This window comes from Fukomys damarensis, unplaced genomic scaffold, assembly GCF_012274545.1.
Source record: "Fukomys damarensis isolate Sample0158 unplaced genomic scaffold, DMR_v1.0_HiC HiC_scaffold_36, whole genome shotgun sequence".
Taxonomy (NCBI): domain Eukaryota; kingdom Metazoa; phylum Chordata; class Mammalia; order Rodentia; family Bathyergidae; genus Fukomys; species Fukomys damarensis.
In genome coordinates this window covers 40,887,364-40,899,619 of record NW_022900948.1, presented here as the reverse complement: position 1 = coordinate 40,899,619, position 12,256 = coordinate 40,887,364, and the positions used below count along the sequence as shown (strand labels likewise).

The 12,256-nt window shown below is 38.7% G+C and overlaps 1 protein-coding gene across 7 annotated transcripts in view; it reads left to right on the top strand.

Moving 5' to 3' along the window:
- The window catches only part of Mapkap1 (MAPK associated protein 1), a 221,560-nt gene that overhangs the window by 10,369 nt on the left and 198,935 nt on the right, over positions 1-12,256 (top strand). The window contains exon 1 of one of the 7 annotated variants that reach the window (XM_033759245.1): positions 5,527-5,564. The exons of the other annotated variants lie outside the window; for them this stretch is intronic. The gene's annotated coding sequence lies outside the window, so the exon portion shown is untranslated. Of the gene's footprint in view, positions 1-5,526; positions 5,565-12,256 lie in introns of those variants that run through there. 7 annotated transcript variants of the gene reach the window in all.

The following is a 12,256-nucleotide window of genomic DNA, read 5'->3' as shown; positions in this document are numbered from 1 at the left end:
AAAAAAAAAAAAAAAAAAAAAAAAAAAAAAGATATAGAGCTAAACCTGGCATGGTGATACATATCTAATACCAGAACTATGGGAGGCTGAGGCAGGAAGATTGCAAGTTTGAGCTCACCCTGAACAATTCAGCAAGACCTCTCAAAATAAAGGAAAAAGGGGCTGCTGCTGGGGATGAACCTTAGTGCAGAGGCTCTGAGTTCAATTTCTAGTAACAAAATAAAACAAAAAACCTAGGACTTGAGCTTTTGTTTCTTTTATCTTCTTGTTTTGTTTTGATGAAGTCTTTCTATGTTGTCTAGGTCGGCTTTGAACTCCAGGGCTCAAGTGATCCTCCTGCTTTAACTTCCCAAGTAGATGATAGTGTGTGTCAACATGCCCAGCTATTTTTTTAACTCCAAATTTGGTGCTTTTGCTACTAATCCATGCTGTTCTAGATTTGGATATTGAGACTGGCAGTTGTCTTGGTATTGTTATCAAGTATAAAGTGAAAGCCACTTTCCTAATTCATTTAAACTTGGTGATTATAGAAAATCACTATTGGTTATATTCTGTTTAATTATCCATATGATACCTATGATATGAAGTTCAAAGATTTAATAAAACTCATTGCTTCAACGTTGGTAGTGAGATGGTCATTCATCCATTATAAGTAAGAATGTAGGGCCGGGGGTTTAGCTTAATGACAACTGTGCCTGCCTTGCAAGTATAAGGTACCAAGTTCAATCCCTGGTACTAAAAAAAAAAGCAAGTAGGAATGTAAATTGTTAAAACCTTTCTTTAAAATGCTTTGGCAGAATTTACTACAAACTTTAAAAAGAAGTCTTGCATGCCTTATATCTTGTAATTTTACTTCTAGGAGTCTTTGTTAGAGAAGTAACAGAGATGTAGAAAAATACTCATGCTCAGAGATGTTACTGCGGGAACATTTATTAGAAAAAGTTAGAAGTAACTTTAGTATTGAACAGATGTTAGAGAAGCTATGGAAAAGCCATGGAATGGAAATACTATAGTATGGTTATTTTATGTTTTAGAAGAATTTTAGTGACATTAATATGCTCATTAAGTAATAAAGTATATGACTCTATGTAAAATGTGATCCCAGTTATGTTAAATATATGCAAAAAAAGGAAGTAGGATTATAGGTCTTTTAGAAATATTTTCTGAAAACCAAATTATTTTTTAATAAAAATTGGTTTGATATTAAATATAAATAGAACCAGTGACTATCATTTTGAGCAATAGCTTTCACTGGTGCAGGTAATTTTGAAGTTATGAGTATATGTGGATTGGATTTTCAAGTTAGGTTTTTTTTTTTTTTTTTTTGGTACCAGGGATTGAACTCGGGTCCTTGTGCTTGCAAGGCAGGCCACTGAACCACTGAGCTAAATCCTGGCCCTCCCAAAAAACTTTTAAAGAATTTATTTGCACATATAGTGATTCATGAAGTGGGCAGCCTCAAACCAGAAGTGGCTCAGGCAGTCCAGCTGGGAATGCAAGATGAAGGCTTTTGTAGGAAGAACATGGAAGTTAAGCCTGAAAATACTCTAGTGATGACAATGCACTGTTGCCTTATTTTATCTATGCCATTGGGGAATTCCTGAGCTATATAAGTTTGTTGGTTGCTTCTGACTGGTCAGGCTTAAATTATGTCTTTCTTTTTCTTTTCTTTTCTTTTTCTTTTTTTTTTTTTGGTACCAGGGATCGAACTTGGGTCCTTGTGCTTGCGAGGCAGGCCACCGAACCGCTGAGCTAAATCCCTGGCCCAATTATGTCTTTCTTTAATGAAAGCATTTACAAGAAATAGGGCAAGTTAAATTTTGCTAATGTTGCAAAAGATAAGATTGTTTGTGAGACCTACCTGACTTTGCTCAGGCCTGGTCTCCATTTTAATTTATTTTAAGATGTATGAATTTCTATCACTTTTATTAATTTGTAGGGAAAAAACTGAAGATTATAGTTTGGGTTTTAGTTTTTCTGGTAATAGTAAAAGTATGAATATTAAAATGTCATGATGAATTATTACTTTATATTCTTTTTTAATTATCATATATTTCACAATTGAAATAGTTTCAGCATGTATAACTAAGCATTTTTGGCCAGTCAGGTTTGGCTTTTTAAATTTTGCTTGGTATTTCTCCTATATACTATATTAAAAAACATGCAAAATACATATTTAATGATGTATTTGAGTATATTTAAATTAGGAAAATATCAGGCAAGTTGCTTCTTTTGTAAACTGCTTCTATCCAAAGCATTCTGTGTATTATCAAAATGAAAAATGACAGCACTTTGTCATCTGTTCAAATTGATATTGCACTCTTTGCAGTGACAGCTGAAAAGGCCCACAGGTGCCATATAAAGAGGTGACCATGTTGTCATATTTCATTTCGGCATCCCTCTGCAAAGCCATAATTACCTAATTAGGTTGTTAATTAGGAGATTAGCATTTCACTATATTGATAGAATGCTCTTTACTGGCATGGGGCTAGATGCAGATTTGTCTGCCCTAATTTATAATCTCTGCCTGTTTTGTACTTATTTATTTGCTTAAGATCCTTGTGTGGGGCAATTCAGTTTACCTGAGAAACAGTTTGTTTACAAGCTAATGAAGCTTTGATCACTAGATTAAAGTTGCTAAATTAAAATATGCTGAGAACCTTTGATTGCTAGATTAAAGTTACTGTTTTAAAATAGAACTAAAAGGGTGGTAACATCCTCAAAATGGTTAATTGAAATTGCTTATTGGTATAATTTGTATTCTTGTTAATATAGCCAGTGAAAACAAGAATTCATATTATTGGTGTGAAAATAAAACCCTAAAATACAAAAACTAAGCCTGAAATGTGATAGAGGCTTATGTAGTTTACACAAAGGCAATTGTTTTCGTAATCACTGATGATAAAATTGTACCATAGAACTTACAAACTATGTTAAATAATTCAGAAACTGAAACTTCATTAATGGCCAGATAAAATATATTTAGTCTTCAATTTAGACTTTTTAGATAGTCATGCAGCAGACTTTATTTCATTTGTACCTTCTGTCTATTAGTCTGTGCTTAGAACATTCTCTTCCCACACTCTTTGCAGTCCCTGGTGCTTACGGAATTTGAAGTATTTCCTAGTAACCGTCACTTAAAGAGCTACTTGAAGTAAGCACAGTTTCTATCCAGTGTATCTAGCATTATTGGGGGGGTTATACATACCTTTCCTACTTTTCCAGTTAAGGAAATCAAGAATTTCAGAATGTGATATGGGAAGGGCAGCATTGCCACGGAGACAGTAGCTTAGCCCCTTTTGATTGTTATTTGGTGTTAGTGTTAACATTGTAGACAGTTTATGTATGCTTAAACCTGTTTTCCCCATAGACCTTATGAACAATTGCCATTTTGGTTTTATTATCTTTAAAAATGTAATTTTTTTTAAATTAAAAACTTTATATTAATCGTGGGGCTGGAGGTGTAGCTCAGTGGTAGAGCATTTGTTTTGGATTGCCTGAGTACTGCAGAAAAACAACAACTAGGTGTGGTATCTCATACCTATAATCAGCCACAGAAGAGGCTGAGGCAGGAGGATCACAAATTCTAGGCCAGCATGGGCAGTTTAACTTTTCTCAAATAAAAAGGAATGGGCATGTAACTCGGTGATAGCACACTTGCCTAGCAAGGCCTTGGGTTCAGTTTCCATTTCCTATCCACCCAATACCCCCCAACAAGATTAAAAAAAGAAAGTGTGTGGCTTATTTCTAGATGTCCCCCCAAAACCTCATGTGATCATAGGTGGGACTTTTTGGAGGTGGCTGGATCTACAGTGTGTGATGTTGAGATTCAGGATGTGATACCGGGATTGATTCATGGTGAGAGGCTAGGATTAAGGGTGTCGCACCCTGGGTGTGAGTGCTACCCACACTAAGGGCGGTTAGCCTGGATAGAATATAAGGGACAGGAAGAGCGCTTACTGCTAGCTGCTTTGCTGCTTCACTGCTTTGCTGCCTTCCTGCTTTCTGCCCACGATGATGTGTTTCTCCTCTGTGATGCCCCTCTGTCATGCCATCCTGCCTGGAGCCAGCCAGCTATGAACTGAAACCTCTACAAACTGAGCCAAAATAAATCTTTACTCCTTTAACTTTGGGTGGTGGATGTTTTGTCTCACCAGTAAGAAAAGTGACTAACACCGACAAACAGAATCTTCCAGTCGTCAGTTTTGCTTTTTGCTTGTTATCATTTATTCAGTGTTTGCTGAGTCTGTATGAGGTGCAAGGTATAAGCCTGGCCATTGAACAATGAAAACTATAGACACAACCCTTGCTGCCGGGGAACTTGGAGTCCAGTGAGGAAAAGACACCCTGGACTGACGAGTAGGACCAAGCTTGAGGTGTGTTGCAGTAATGGAAGCCAAGGTGAATATGGTAGGATGCCTGCTCTGGACTAGGCAAAGTCAAATCTTCTTGGGACAGATGCTACCCACCCTAAATTGGGATCAGAAGAATGAAGGAGAAAGGGATGTTTAAGTCAAGTGTATCAGTCAGCTTTGTTGTTCCTAGAACAAAATATTTGATACCTGTGACTTAAAGGGGGAGGAGATTTATTTGGCTCATGGTTTTCAGTGGTTTCAGTACTTGATCAGCCAGTTCCAAGGCAGAAATGGCATGGTGGAAGGGCATGGCAGAGGACAGCTGTACCCATCATGGCAGCAAGGAAGGAGAGGGAGAGATGGAGGTGCACACACACACACACACACACACACACACACACACATTTGGGGGGAAGAATATACCCTTCTAGGTCACGTATTCTGTGACCTATCGCCATCCAGGCCTCACTCCTGTCAGTACATTCTGCTGTTGAACTCATGAATGGATGAATCCACTGATGATTATAGAACCCCTGTGATCCAGTCACCTTCCAAACAGATGAGACTTAAGAAACATTTTCAACCTAAGCCATAATACCAGGTGACAATACAGAGAGTTTCTAGAGAGAAGTATGTGTTCAAATAAAATTCAGTATGGCTGAGTCCAGGGATTTAGCTCAGTGGTTCCGCTGCTTTACTTGGCAATTGGAAGGTCCTAAGTTCAATCCCTGGTACCAATAAATAAATACATACATACATTACATAAATGTAATTGGGACAGTCTTCTTAGCTGGGAATTTAGCTCAGTGCTTCTGCCACCTGCCTCAGAATTCAATATGGCTGGAGTAGAAAAAAAACTGAGTGGGTAAGTGGAAGATGGGGCTGCATAGATGGCAAGGTTCAGTCATATGGAGGCATTTGGGCAGTCACTGAAAGATTTTAAGACAAGTTAGGAAACAGTTATAATAGCCTAGGTGAGAAATAATGGCTTGCCTAGGTTATTGAGATGAAGTAGATGAGATTGAGAGGGAGAAGAATTAGGATGCATAAAATTGGTAAGGATTGATCTTTAGGATTTACAGAAAGAAAATCAAGGATTGTGATTTGGATTTTTTTTTTTTTTAAACAGGGTCTTGCTATATTGCTCAAGCTGGACTTAAACTTGAAATCTTCCTGCCTCAGCCTCTTGAGTGCTGGGATTGATTACAGGTCTGTCCCATCATGCCCACTCATACTTTGTAATTTATTTAAATTTGAGAACTTGTGTTTGAGTACATCAGAGATAAGTCCATAACTTTTATTTTCCAGTTTGACTGAAAACTGTACATACAGTATGAGCAAGTCATTTTCTGTCAGATGAACTGGGAAGGATACACATGGGGCAGCAGCTTAGTGAGGTGATACGATATGGAAGAACTGAGGCCCAGAGAAACTGAGCTTCCCATTTTTCTCAGCAGCTAGGTAATGGACTTAGGAGCATACGCCACCCTCTGGAGCCTTCACATTTTTTGTCATACCCAGTCACTTTTCTTGTTTTATCCCTTTCAGTTTGTTGTGAAGTAAAGGAGAATTACATACTCCCTAAGTATCAGTGGTCAGTAGGCCATTGACAGGCATTGCCTTCTCTCTCTCACTTTGTGGCTTCTTAGGCTCCCATTCTGACTCAGGTTAAAATGTTGTCTGTTCCCTGGGAAGAGAATCTGCTCCAGTGTGTGGGAATTAGCCATGGTCTGCTGGGATTTCTGCCATTAGGATGCATCTCTCTCAACTAGAAATGAAGTTGGCTACTCCCACTAATATATTTGACAGTTCCTTTTTCCTTCAGGAAAATGTTTGGAACCTCCCATATTAACACCCCACCCCACTCCCACCTCCAAGGATTGAGCTCCATCCCCAGCCCCTTTTTAGTTTTTATTTTACTAAGTTGCTAACTTGCCCAGGCTGGACTCTGGACTTGCCATCTTTCTGCCTCAGCCTCTCAGAGTGCTGGATTACAGTCATATGCCATTGTGCCCAGCTGAAGCCTCCCATGTTGTCCTGAGGAATATTATATTTATTTGATGTAACCGACTTATATTACAAATTTTAAAATAATTTTTATTACTGATGCTAGTATTGCTAAATTAAGTACTTTGTTGATATATCCCTGGTTTGGGATTACCTAAATTGAAAGAAATGCAGCATAGATTCTAGCTTTCCTATGTTTCTACCCTTTCCACCTTTTTAAAAGATAGAGATGTAATTCACAAAGTTCCATAACTTTGCAATAAAATGAGATAAAATGATATCTCATTTTAAAACATTTTTGTTACCCCAAAAAAGAAATGTCCATTAGCAATCCTCCCCCAACTCCTGGCTACCAATAATTTACTTCCTGTCTCTATGGGTTTGTCTGCTTTGAACCTTTTACATACATGAAATTGTACAGTATGTGGCCTGGCTTCTTTTACACAGCAAAATGTTTTGAAGTTTCATATATGTTGTAGCATGTATCAGTACTTCATTCCTTTCCATTGCCAAATAATATTCTCATACACGTATACACACATAGCACTGTTTGTTCTTGGGTTATTCTGTTTTTGGCTATTATGAATAATGTTACTGTAAACACTCAAATTTTTGTGTGAACATGTGTTTTCAGTTCTGTTGAGTATATGCAGTGGAATTGCTGGATTGTAGGTTATCCTGTGTTTACAGACATTTTGAGGAACCGTCAAACGTTTTCCAAAGTGGCTTCATTACTTCACATCTCACGAATAGTGCGCATGGTTGGCCTTCTTCCTGCTTCTGCTCTCCTCAGGCTCTGCACTGCACTGGTCTGGCCTGGAGGCATCTCTAGCTCAGGGAGTTCCATGAGCCTTTTGTCTTACTGGGTGGGAAAATTTCCAGTGTTCTCTCTCAGCCAGGGTCACTTTAAGGCATATGTGTTCCAGGCTGTATATGTCATATGTTATTGATAGGAAGTGAAGAAACCTCACTGTACTTTCCTCTCAGGGACATCACTGTCCAATAGTGAAGCTTTTTACGGGGCCAAGGTCTGGTAGTTAGGAACTGAATTCAGGTTTCCTGAGTTATTCTTGCAATAAAGTATGTTGCTGCTTCTAATTGATGATATGGTTAACTTGAAAGTTAGGTAAGTGGGAGAGAGTAGAAGGAGAATAAGTCTTAGAGTATGTTCTGAATCAGCATCATGGATAAGCTCCTGCCCCCACCTCTTTTTTCAATCATAGCATGGCTCTTTGAGAATAAGAAAGACTCATTTGTTTTTCTGTTCATTCCACACTGAGCTCTTACTGGATGTTATCCACATTCTACTAGAAATTGACAATATAGTGATGACTATGACAGTCAGTGTCCTTAAGGAGATTGGTATTTAGGGAAAACCAATGTATAAACAAATATTATTAAAAAAAGAACAAAAAACCAGTGTGATCAGTTTGTTCATTCACTCCTTAACAGCTAGAGAGGTCCTTTAAAGTGTAAGTTAGATTGTGTCACTATTCTCACAATCCTCCAGCGACTCTGAGTTTCACTTGGAATAAAATCCAAGGCCTCAGATCGGCCTTCAAGGCCCTATACAATTTGCTCCCTCTTCTGAGTCTTTCCTCTACTACTTGCCCCCTTATGGGATTCCTTGCTGCTCCCTGAGGGCATCAAGCATGCTGCTCCTGCTTGGGAGTCCCCCTCACAGGGCCACATGCTAGCTGTCTCACCTGAGATGCCACATTCTCAGGAGAGCATCTTGAACTATTTTATTTGCAGTCACATCTGTGACTTGAGGTGGCATTACTATTTCTTTTTCCTTGTATTGCTTTTCCCTATAGCATTTGTAATTTTCTGTGTAATTTCTCTATTTTGTGGGTCCTCTCAACAATGTGAGCTTTGTGAGGGTAAGACTTTGCTTTGTTCTTTGCTATAGTACTTTTCTGCATCTAGAACTGTGCCTGGCATGTTGTAGGCTTTCTGTTTTGCTTATTGAATAAATAAATTCAGCAATCAGGGACTGTCATGGCAGTGTGCTGGATTAATTATTTGATAGAAGAACAGACAATGCAGTGAGACATAAAGAAGGGAACAGCTAATATGGGATCAGGAAGATTTCTTAGAAGAATTTACCATTGAACTGGATTTTTGAATAAAATGTACTCTACAGCCATACTATCCTGAATGTGTGTGATCTCATCTGAATAACCCGATCTCGTCTGAATAATGTATAGGACTTTCCAAGTAAAGAAGGACCCACAGGCTTTTCAGACCAAGGGATAAATTTGAGGAAATGGAACTTATCTTTATAGCTGTCTTGGGGGTTTGGTTCTCCTTAGAGTAGGATAAAATTTCAGAAAACATATTAAGAGTGGATACCAGGAGTTGTTATAGGTACTGTACTAGGAATTGTTTAGACCTGAGAAATTTTGAGTATAGATTTTAGTAGCAATGGTCTATGGTTTAGTCTTAGTAAAAAATGAAACAGTTCCAAGGGGAATTGGAAATTAATACAAATTTAATGGCTTCAAATGACACTGTTCTGCAGGATTTCTCAACCTTGGCATTATTGATATTGACATTTTTAGGGGTATAATTCTTGGTTATGGGTGCTGTTTTGTGCATTGTACCACGGTGAGCAAGATTCCTGGCATCTCTCCACTGCATGCTAATAATACCCATTCCAAGTTGTGACTGTCAAATATCTCCAGCCACTGTCAGATGTTTGCTGGGGAGCAAAAGTGACTTCTAGCTGAGAACTGTGCTTTAGATCCACTATGTTATTAGGTCTTCAGCAAATAATTTGGGGAGAGATTGATACCTTGATAGAGTAACCTTTCTGAATCTAGAATTGGGTAAAAAAAATTGAAGTGGGCAGTTCCTTAAGAATGATATCTAGGGCCAGGGATTTAGCTCAGCGGTTCGGTGGCCTGCCCTGCAAGTGCAAGGACCCGAGTTCAATCCCCAGTACCAAAAAAAAAAAAGAATGAGATCGATGCATCTAACTATAATGAAAGCAGAAATAACGTATTTTAAAAACATTTTGGACCCTGAAAATTGGGGAAAGGTTTACAGGTCCTTAAGTTGGACTTACACGGTAAAGAGGAGAAGGGCACATCTGAGGCAAAGGGACTATCATTATCAAAGGCCAGAACATGATCAGAGTAGTCCTGGGAGTGGTATGAGGCAGAGGAGAGAGGGGACAACTGAGTGAAGCCAGGCTGTACAGAGCTCTGAGTGTTGGACCTGAATGTCTGTAGGCTTGTTTTCATTTTCTACTGCTGCATGACAAGTTTCCGCAAATGTATTGTCCTAAAACAATTCAGTACTTGTTTTGGCACTTGGGAGGCTAAAGCAGGAGGATTACAAATTGGAGACTATCCTGGACTACCTTCCTATCCATTCAAAGCTAGATTAGACTACGTAGTCAGACTAAACAACAAAAAACCCCAAAGAAAGACGCAATACATGGTTATGATCTCAAGTCAGAAGTCAGGGCTTCACCTCAGTTCCTTACTCATGGTCTCAAAGAGATGAAATTAAGGTGTTCACTGGTTTCTGTCTCACTTGGAGGTTCAACTATGGAAACAGCTTCCAGATTCTTTCAGGCTTAGAATTTATTTCTTTGTGCCTGTGTGACTGAGGTTCCCCTTTTTTTGATAGCTGGTGGTGGATAAAGGTTAGGTTGTCTGAAGTTTTTGGTTCTAGAGGCTGCCTTCAGCTCTTGCCATGTATACTGCCATACCATGACTATTTGTTTCTTCAAGGCCTGCAGGATAATCTGTAGCTTAGAATCTCCTCCCTCCTGGTTGGTCAAGATAGAGCCTTATATAAAGGAGTGTCTCCCATCCCTTTGTCTCAGTCTGTTGGCTATCAGAAGTCAGGCTCCTCCTTACACTCAAGGAGGTGGGTAACAGAGGAATCTGATGGATACCAAGAGGCAAGAATTTTTGGAGCTATCTTAGAATTTTTGTCTCCTACAAGCACTTTTATTTCCACAAAGACATTGCTTGAGTGTTTTGTTTTTTGCTCAACACTGTATCTCTAATGTTTGACACACAGTAAGTGCTTTATAAATATTTGTCAAATGAATGAAATCTGTGGGTGAGTATTGGGTAGACAGTTGAATGCTATTTACAGTTTAAGCTCCTAAGCCAGTAATTTCACATTGAAAAATAGTTTCTTTCCATTCATATTCTTCATTCTAGGTAAAACTATAAACATTTTACCTGAGATCTTAAAGTAAAACCTAAAATTGTTTATTTTCACAGGTGTCAGTCAAATCTTTTTATGTCAGAGCAACGACACCCATTGGAAAATTAATTTAGGGCTACATTGCACCAAACTGGCAGATATCTTGTAACAGCCAGAGTGTTGGCAGACTTGGAGTTTTAGGGGTGGTAGGTGGTTAGGTTGTCTGAAGTTTCACAGCTATTGCTAGCTAACAAATGTTATTTCTAAACATTTTGACAATACTAATTGTTATATAATAGCTGAATAATATTCTAGTCTAACATGCTTAGAACTTTACGGTTTGGTATGCTTTGTATTTTATACTTGTCATTGTAAACATCTGTTGAAAAAATTTAGATTTTCAATTGTCCATTGCTAATGCCACTTAATCTTCATAAAATCAGATACCTCTGACACCAAAGCCTGTGTTACTAACTAGACCCTTACTGTTCTTCTGGATTAGTAGAATCTGAGGTTGTGCCAGCAGATACTATATATTTTCCTGGGGTATCAATTTTAGTGGTATTTTTCCTGTTGAGACAAACACAGCTGCAATACAATATAGGGTAGAATGCAAACTCTGAATGAATTCTGAAAGTAAAGTTCTATGGCATGTTGCTGTAGGTAGCTGCTATAGGCCCTCTCACACCTTGATTTATGATCATTCCCCTCTGTCCCTCAGATGTGTCTTAGACAAATTTCAGAGACACTGTGTGGTACCAGGCTTCCTTTAACAGGATCTTTGACAGATGCTAAGATTCTAAGGTGTTTGGTTGGAGGTACAAGGCAAGAAAATTAAGGATCAGGTCCCTTTGTCCAAGAGAGACATTTGATGGAAGAAACCTTGTCTCCTGGTAGACTGGTAGAGGGGGCTGGCGGCTGGACCCACTCTCTCGCCGTGGCCTATTATCTCAGATGCCTTCCATGGTTTGAAAGTTTTCCAAGGCCAGAGCAGATGAAACTGTATTTTGGGGTGAGTACTCAGGACCTTGCGCTTATGAGGCAGGTGGTGGAACCACTGAGCTAAATACCTGGCCAAGATGAAGCTGTATTTGGGGGGTTCAGAAGTTCCACAGCATTATTTTCTCTGCATTCTGTTGGTCAAAGCAAATCATGATGTGAGTACAGATTCAAGAGTTGGGGAAATAGGTTCCACCTCTTATGGAAGCGGTTACAAAGGCTGTGGCCTTTAAAAGAAAATCTACTATATGCCCTAGATCAAGTTACTTAACTGCTTTAAGCCTTAGTTTTTAAAAATACCTACAAAAGGAGGATAGTATTAATACTTCTTGAGGGGTGAGTTATGACGATTAAATATTTTGTGTGAAAAGTGCTTAGTACAGCTCATAGTCAGAGATCAGGAAATGTCATGTTACTATTCCCTGTGTTTTGCCTCAGGAAAGCCTAGCTATCCTTAAAATGCTACTTCCTTCTTTGCCAAAGTTTTCTATGACTCCCCTGTTTCTTTGGAAACATACTACTATAATGCCTTCTTTGCAGGTTGGTGTGCATGTTGCCTTATGCTATTGTGTGTGTGTGACAAGGCTTCTCTGCTGAATCTGAGTTAGGGGAGGCCACTGTTGTTTTTGTAGGATTCCTCATACCTGGCATTCAGATGATGCTTAGTGAGTGAATCTGGCTCTCTCTTTTTTCTTTCTTTTCTTTTTTTTTTTTTTTTTTTTTTT